This window comes from Pteropus alecto, unplaced genomic scaffold (assembly GCF_000325575.1).
Source record: "Pteropus alecto unplaced genomic scaffold, ASM32557v1 scaffold511, whole genome shotgun sequence".
NCBI classification, from domain to species: domain Eukaryota; kingdom Metazoa; phylum Chordata; class Mammalia; order Chiroptera; family Pteropodidae; genus Pteropus; species Pteropus alecto.
Window position 1 is genome coordinate 2176018 of NW_006431911.1, and position 7575 is coordinate 2183592.

Genomic DNA, 7575 nt, shown 5'->3' on the forward strand with positions numbered 1-7575 from the left:
AAGATGAAAGAAAGTACAAGATCGTTCAGAACAAGCTGAAAAAGGACAGGTTCTAACTATAATCAAGGCTTGACTGAATATAAGAGAACACCCACCCCAGGCTAATAATCAACCCATCTGACCAAAAATGTCTGGCAGAAAGCCATACCTTCAAATGTGCTGTTTCTTTTACTTTGAACAGCCTTCCTGACCTCGTCTGGAAAGCTGCTATTCGTCCTCCAGAATTCTGATCTGTGGAATGTGCACTAACGTCCCCAGGGGCGGTTGGGGGCTCCCTCCTTGGCAATCCAAAAGCACTGAAACATAAATCTATGCCTGGCATTTTAATATCTTTTCCTGAAAACTCCTCCAAGGGTTCACAGTACTAGAAACTATTCTCTTTTATTTAAATGAAATACATCTATTCAAAATAGAAAGGTCACTACACAAGAAATTTGCGTGAATCCCTGTCCGCCTGTGCGACCTCACCTCCCTCCTCTCAAAACTCCATATTCTGCGGAGGACTATTTCTCAGATGCTTTCCGCCCTGAGCGCATGACACAGGGACTGACAACACTTAGTCCCAGCCGCTTTTCCCCTCTCAGGGACAAGCAAAGACTTTTTAATTAATCAAAACTATTCGTCTCTGCGACAGATACTGGTCAAGCCTATGGGACTTTCCAGAAATTTCAGAGCTATCTTCACCGCCAGCTGTTAATATCAGTCACTACGAAGCAGAAAATCATAACTTAAAAAACTCGTCACTGTCAGCAAAATTAAAACTTTATGATAATCACATATGTTCAAAAACTGCATGATATCTGCAACCGTTATTGCCCTTAACACTTAGAAGTAGGGACCAAAACGTGTAATCCCGAAGAGATCGCTAAACATATAGAAAAAGCAAGCTGTAGGCAAGCAGTGGGATGTCGTAGTAACCAGAGCAAGCCGACAGTCCATGCTGATCACTGGGAACGCACGCCAGTAACTGCCACCAAGATTCCAATTTCTCTCCCATCAGATCAAAGGAAAACGGACATCAGGGAAATGGGGATTAAGTTGGGCACAATCACAGGGAAAGTCCAGGAAGCGAGTTATCTATAACCTTTCAGTCTGTCCTGTTTTTTTTTGTTTTTTTTTTTTTTTGTCGCATTATAGTTTTAGTAAACAGAAGGAGCGAATCGAACATATCCATTTTTGCTACCTTCCAGAAACTGTTCTGAGTTACTCAGCCTTCCTGAATCTGGGGAACAGGTCTCGATTACCTGGTGGGAAAGTCAGGCTTTCCTCCTGTCAACCTTCAAGCTACCTGCAGTTGGAAGAGCAGTGACAAAGAGTGGACAAGCTGACTGTGGCCCTGGGACCTTTCCTTCTGACTTGTATGGCTGCATGTGGGGCTATCTTTTTATGTCAAGCATTTTTTTGGAGATACACCTCAAATACCATACGATTTATCTTACTAAAAGTGGGATTTAAATATTCACCAGGTTGTACAACCGTTACTACGACCCAATTCCAGAACATTTTCATCCTCCTTTCCTCTCCCGGACATCCGTGAATCTACTTTCCGTCTCTGTGGATTTACACCGTCCGGACATCTCATGCAAATGAAATCTCACACTATGTGGCCTTTTGCATCTGGCTTGTTTGACCCATTATGTTTTCAAGGTTCACCCATGTTGGACTGCGCATCAGTACTTTACTCCTTGCTGTGCTGGATGATATTCTAATGCATGGATAGATCACATTTTGTTTATCTGTTTAGCAACTGATGGACGTTTGGGTTGTTTCCACTTTTTGGCTGTGAATAGTGCTGCAATGAACATTCACGTACGTGTCTGTGTGGACGTGTTTTCACTTCTCTTAAGTATATGCCCAGGAGCGGAATTGCTGGGTCACACGGGAACTCTATGTTTAACCTTTTAAATTGCTGACAGACTGAAATCATTTTTCCGAAGCAAGCTTTTTATTCAAGCGAACATCTCTCCATAAAAAAATGCAAAAATCATAACTGTATAAACCTCCACGAATTTTCACAAATGGAATTCACCCACATGACCAGTACCCAGATCAAGGCGCGGAATGTGATTAGCCCCCAGAAGGCCCCCCACAGCCCCTTCTAGCCTCTACCCCACTCTTAAAGGTAGCCACCATCCTGACCCTCACACCGCACACTGATTTTGCCCGTTTTTAAACTTTATATAAATAGAATGTTTCGTTTCCAGCTTCTTTAGTTCTGCATTCTTGTATAAGGTCTACTCACGTCGTTGAGTGTAATCGTTGTTCATTTGCTTTACTATATAACAGCAAACTTTTTCTATTAAGGCCCAGATAGTAAATATTTGAAGGCTTGTGGGCCATGCGGCCTCTGTCAGGACTACCCAACTCTGCTGTTACATAAAAGCAGCCAGAGACGATACACGAATTAATGACTGGGGCTCTGTTTCAGTAAAAGTTGATTTATGGACACTAAAATTTGCGTTTCATATGATCTTCATTTGTCACAAAATATTCTTATTTTCGTTTTTTTCCAATCCATAAAAAAAAAAGAAAAAAACCACGCTTAGCTTGAGAGCCGTACAAAAACAGGCAGTGAGCTCGATTTGGCCCTCGAGATGACGTACTTTGCCAACTCCTGCTTACAGTAGTGGATTAAGAGAATAAGCCCCGATGTGTTTATCTGTTCTACTGTGGGTGGACATTTGGGTGCTTTCCCACTTGGAGCCATGACACATCATGCCACCATCATTATGCACTTTTTTCACGGCCTCCCCCCCCATTAGACGTTGCTGTTGAAGACCTTCCATCTGTCCCCGTCCCCCCCAGCTGAGCAGTGGCCAGGTGCTGCGAGAGCCTGACCATGTTTATGCCAGCGCTCCTGTCCCAGATCGCACCATGCCATCTTGTTTGCCGACTTGCTCCATGAGCTGATCTCCAGATGACTTGGGCAGATGGAATGGAAGATCATAACTCAGATTAAAAGATTAAAAGTCTCCAATCAGCAAGGAAGGCTGGTCACCACAGGCGTTAAGTACCAGCAGATTCCTTTGGCAGCATGGGCACAGTAGAAACTGCCACCCAGATCTCCTCTGGGTTTGAGGAATCTTTGCAATAAGCTGTCCGTGTCACTTTTCTGTTTCCTGTCCCCTCATAGTAACTTAATTCACATTCAGGGGGTAGCTAGTGTTTCCTTTAAAGGGCCTGTTTTTAGCTTTGCGGGCTGTACAGTGTCACGGTTACTCCGCTCGGCCATTGCAGCATGAAGCAGCCCCAGATGACGTGTAAATGAAAGCATGTGGCTGTGCGCCTGCAACATCGTATTTACAGAAGCAGGCAGTGGGCTGCGGGCTGTGGTTTGCCAGCCCCTGCTTTATACCATAAGTATTTGTTGGGCATCTGCGATCTGCCAGGGCCCTGTCCGAGGTACCAGAGCTACCAGCGGGCCTGAGACCCTCGCCTATCAACAGAAGCCAGCAAAGAAGGCATCATGATCCACTGAGAGAAGTACAAAGATAAAAGTAGGCACAGTCGTCCCTCATAGGACTAAGAACGGGAAGGATCAGACCCCAGAAAGGCAACTAAAGGACCTCACTAGCAATGCTTCGACCTGGAAGCCCGGGGCAAATAAAAGGTAGTTACATAGACACACGCGCGCTTTGAGGTTTCTATGATAACCTACAATCAGAAACCTTTCAACTAATTAGCTATCCTAATGCTTCAAGATTCTAGATGCCCTTGGATCGTGAATAAAAATATGAGCATACCACAGCTCTAACAAAGTGCTCAAGGCCAACAGAGCTAGAGGTTACCCGTATCACAACACACCACGAAAGGCATAGGACACAAGGAAGAAAGGATCTGAGAACATCAGATTCAGAGCTAGACCTTGGTTACATGGCAGCTAAAAAAAAAATACCCCAAAAAGCCTCATTGCTGAGAGTTTCCAAAAGCTCCAACAACTAATCACGAGCATCTTTTACAGAGTCCCTTTGCTTGCAACCTATGTGGATTACACAAGGCACTGAGCTCAGGGCTGATGTCTGCTGGCCGCCAGTTCCTTGCAGTCGCTGGTATCAGAGGGCGTCATTGCACCATGTGGCCACCAGAGGGTAATTCGCAAGCGGCCCTCAACCGGCAGGACCCTGGAGTGACCAAGGAACACATGCAGGGACTGACTCCTCCTTTCTCTATCTGCTCCAACATGTAACTAACTCCCACCTCCACCCAAGAGAAGGCAGGACACCTCTTGGACCCTCTGACTCAAGTGCTTCCCACGGTATGCTGGCAACAGATGTCTTTACCACAGCACGTTGACCGAGTCAGACATACCAGAATACACACTGCGTGATTCCATTTATAAGAAATCATATAAATGATTTCATGTCGGGTGGTGACACAGATGTTTCTTTTACAATCCAGGAAGCCATATATTTACATGTTATGCGCTTTTTGCCATGTTTGTTGTACTTTGCAATTTTAAGAAGAGTTTAAAAGTGCGGCCTGCCCCTCAGTAAATGCAGATTCTTAGGCACAGTTCATTGGCGGTTCTTGCCCAGGGGCATGCATTCCTTCTGACAAATGTCATTTTTCTTTGGAGCACAAGCTCTTGCCCACTCTTGAGGTTCTTGAGGTTCAGGTAGAGGGAGGCTGTGCTGGACAGAAATCCTCTGCTTAGATGGGAAGGGACTTCGGGACTGTCTAAAAACGCTCACTCTCTTTGTGGCACACTTTTGTCGTTCTTGCTTGGGGTTTGTTTATTTCAAGAAGAGCAGGATGCTCTAAATAGTCCTCTGATAGCAACAGGGAGGGTGGCCTGGAGAGGGGAAGACCTTGAAGGTGACATGGGGAAGGGGGTTGTGGAAGCATCTAGGCCTTGCAGTCAGGTGTGGCCGCATCGTCAGTCCTTTGTACAGGTGGGCAGACTGCAGCGCCAACCACCAGGCACAGTGACTAGCTGTGGGGGTGAGCATGGGAGCCACACATGGCCATGCAGGCACAACGGAGAAAAAGGAAGTCTCTCATTCCAGGGGTGGCTAACCTGACAGCCACCACCCGTGCCGAATGTCTACAGCAGGGCGAAGGAAGCCAGGCTGTAGAGATCAACAACAATAAATAGATCGGTGGCTCCCAATAGAAGTGATTCTGCCTCCAGGGGACACTGGGCAATGTCTGTAGACATTTGTCACATCGGACAGGGGTGCTACTGGCATCTAGTGGGTGGAAGCCAGGGATGTTGCTCGACCTCCTACAGTGCCCAGGACGCCCCCCCACGATGGATTCTCCAGCCCCCAGTGCCAAGAGCGCTGTGATGGAGAAACTCTGCTTCCTTCTGGAAGTCTGGAATTTGGATACGAGCCAGGCAGAGGGTGCCCACAGGACCAGCCCCCAGTAAAAACCGTGAACTGAGACTCTACCAAGCTTCCCTGATGACATTTCACACATGTCATCCCGAGTCACTGTAGGAGGAGTTAAGCACATCCTGCGTGACTCTACCAGGAAAGGACTCGGGGAAGCTTGTCCTCCCTGGTTTCCTCCCGACTTTGCCCCATACGCCTTGCCCTTTGGGGACTTTGCTTTCTAGGGTTTCACTACAATAAACCGGGGTCATGGAGACAATTCTATGCCGAGTCCCGTGAGTCCCTGTAGTGAACCTGGTGGTGATCTTGGGGGCCTGTGACACAGCAAGCACCATTTCCTAGAGGCCAAAGCGTGGAGTTGAGCTCCGGTCGCCCATGGGGTGAGCTGCATTAATAGCTCAGCCTCTGATGTCTGCCTTCCTTTCCGGTCTCACCTCCTCACGCCCCTCCCCAGAGTCCCTGCACCTCTGCAAAAAAAACTCCTTGCACGGGACTTCACAATTCAGCGTCCACTTCCGAAAGAACTCACATGACGGCAGCAGCTTGTGGCATTTTCTATTACTTCAACCAGTGACGCCTTGACCTGTGTAAAACCCATGAGTGACTTTTACGGCCCTGTGCAAATGGCCAAAATCTTCATGACTTAGGGCTAAGCAAGGAGTTATTAGAAATCACACCAAAAGTATGATCCATAAAAGAAAAAAATGGGTAAGTTGTACTGATGAGCCAAGTAAAACTTTCCATCTGTGTAACAACTCAAGAGAATCTCCTGATATACTCTGATCGCGACGGATGAACAAAAAGGTCCAAGCTCTCCAGAGGCCTCTGGCGATGCCAGGACCTGAGCACCAAAATGGCCTGTCATCCATTCTGCAAAGGAACACTGATGCTGATCATCACCTAGCTCGGTGACCCACAAACCTGAGTGCACATCATCAGCATTACCAGGAGGGCTGGGTCCAGGTCCCTCCCCAGACTCACAGTGTTAGCAGCTCCGGAGCAGGGCCCAAGATCCTGCATTTCTAATGAGCTCCCAGGGAGGATGATGCTTCCGGTCCAGAGACTGTACTTTGAGAACCATGGGCCCATTTATAACCTTTTGTTACCCTCCTATTCCCCACTCTATGTCATTCCCTGCATCCTTCCCATTGTGTTGTAATTACTAATATTTTTTCACATCCATCTTGTTTATAAAGTGCATTTTGTTGCAGAATCATTATTTACAAGCTGCCTTCCTCCTGTATTTGATTGTGAGCTTCTCGAGGGCAGAGGCCTCTGTTTCTCACCCTTATTTACTATCTGGACCTCTGAGGAAGAGTTTGCTAAACCTGCTATACAGTAGTAGTAGTCACTAAACCTAAAAAGCTTAGCCGACCACATACCCTGACTCTAGTCTACAAAGAGCGTTAGTAACACGATACCCATCTATGGATAAAACTGTCAGCAGTCAGCTAAATGCTTTGGACATCACTGCACAGACATGCTCAAGAATATATCCGAGAAAAATGTTCTACCTGTGCACATACACAGGACAAAAATACATAAACCGAATTGAAGTCACTAGACACGTAAAATGTGAGTGGGTGAAACATCGCTTTGACGCCATCGCCTTTTCCACGCACTATGGTCCCATTTTATAATTTGCAGCCATGCAAGTTTGAAGGGCACGACTTGCTTTCCCCTACTAGGCTATTGTGTTTTCTTTTATCTGCTCAATTCATCTTGATTTTTCACTCATGACAAATGCTAAGCTGACAAATGTAGACAGGTATTCTCCTCGGTGCTGCGGGCAAGCATCCTGGCTGATGCTCAACCGCAGGCACTGGACACAGAACCTCAGGGGCCCATGGGAGTGAACTTTGAACCCATCACAGTGGCTAAGGGCCCCACAAGCTGACAGCTCTTTTACTGACCTGACCAGACCAACCCTTCTTCACCTTTCTTATCCAAGTAGAGGAGGTGAGGGGGAAATTGGTATAAACTTTAAACTCTCTCAAGAAGTCTCTGAAATAAATTTGGATTAGCTGACCAGAACATTTACTATAGGAAATCCCGTGCTACATGAATATTCAAACTGACTACAATCCCACAAACACCAGAACCTCAACGAATCCCGAGCATCAAAAAAAAGGAAAAAAAAAAAAAAAGAAAGAATAAAGAAAAAATCACACCAAGGCACATCATAATCGAATTGGTAAAACCAGTGAAAGGTTAGCATTAACGTAATGGCTGGGTGGAG